The following is a 1,300-nucleotide window of genomic DNA, read 5'->3' on the forward strand; positions in this document are numbered from 1 at the left end:
GGGTTCCTGGACCAGATAAGTTCTGAAGTGTAGAGAGGCCAGCCCTTCCAACATGGAAAAGTTAGAATAAGCTTATCCGAAATACCCCTATCTCCCTATCCCATATTACTGACAGCTCCTTCCAACATGAAAAGTTAGAATGGACTTAGTCCACATACCCCTAAACAGTGGGAGAAAGATCAAAGGTGATAGTGGAGTTATACAGAGAAGGTCAGGTTTAACAAATGAGTATGATTACAGAATCACCATACAGTACCTTAGAATAGCCAGAAATAAAAACCTAAAATTATGGAATTGTAACCCATACCAAAATCTGAAACCTGTTCTATGACTGATTGTTATGATATTCTTTAAAATCTATTGCTTTTAAGTATATATGTTATTTAAGGACAAGGAAGATTGTAACAGAGGAGATAGGATTTAACAAATGAGCATGACTGCTGAATAATTAATTGATATTTCTGTTGGTCTCCAGTGCTTGGAGCAGCTAGAAGAATAAACAAAAAATCATGGAACTCTAACCCATATCAAATTTTAAAATCTGTTCTATAAACACTTGTTAAAATGTACTTGAAGGGGTGCAAGGGTAGTTCAGTGGTAGAATTCTTGCTTGCCATGCAAGAGACCTGGGTTCAATTCCCGGTCCATGCACTTCCCAAAAAAGCAAACAGACAAGGAACAAAATTCAACAAATGGTGCTGCAATAACGAAATACTTACATGGAAAAATGATGAAATGTAACCCCACCATACAGCATACAAAAAAATTGTACTTGGAAATTTATTGTTTTTTCATATATATGTTATATTTCATAATAAAAAGTTAAAAAAAATAAAAAAGAAGGTACTGTATTCTAATGGACTGTTAATTAGACTATGAGAATTTCTAAATAGTTCTGCTTAGTCTTTGCTTTCCTTTCATTGCTTTAAGCAATTAAACATGTTTTATGTCATGCTACAAAAGTATACTCAAAATCAAAAGGACTTTTTGATGTTTCAGAGTCTCATTTCTCTCTCGGGGTATTTTCATAATGGTTTATGTATCGAGTAGAACATGTGGCGTGGAAAAGGGACTGGGAAGTGGCTCCACGTCCTGGACACACCTGTTGTCACTTCTGCAGAGGACATCATTTAGAAACTTCCCAGCTCTTTATAAGGAGGGGACATGCTCAGAATATTGAAGAAGATAAAAATATTTTATGAGAAATGCAGTTTAATCCCCCCGGTTCCTATAAAAGTTTAAAAATGACCAATTCCAAGGGTTTAACTGCATCTTGATGGCCTCAGCAATGCCCTTTACT

General features: G+C 35.5%; 1 non-coding gene across 1 annotated transcript; it reads left to right on the top strand.

Moving 5' to 3' along the window:
- Positions 1 to 580: 580 nt before the first annotated feature.
- Positions 581 to 651, top strand: TRNAG-GCC (transfer RNA glycine (anticodon GCC)). Its single transcript has one exon. It is a non-coding gene; the product is annotated as a tRNA-Gly (tRNA).
- The last annotated feature ends 649 nt before the right edge of the window (positions 652 to 1,300 follow it).

This window comes from Tamandua tetradactyla, chromosome 18 (genome assembly GCF_023851605.1).
Source record: "Tamandua tetradactyla isolate mTamTet1 chromosome 18, mTamTet1.pri, whole genome shotgun sequence".
NCBI lineage: Eukaryota > Metazoa > Chordata > Mammalia > Pilosa > Myrmecophagidae > Tamandua > Tamandua tetradactyla.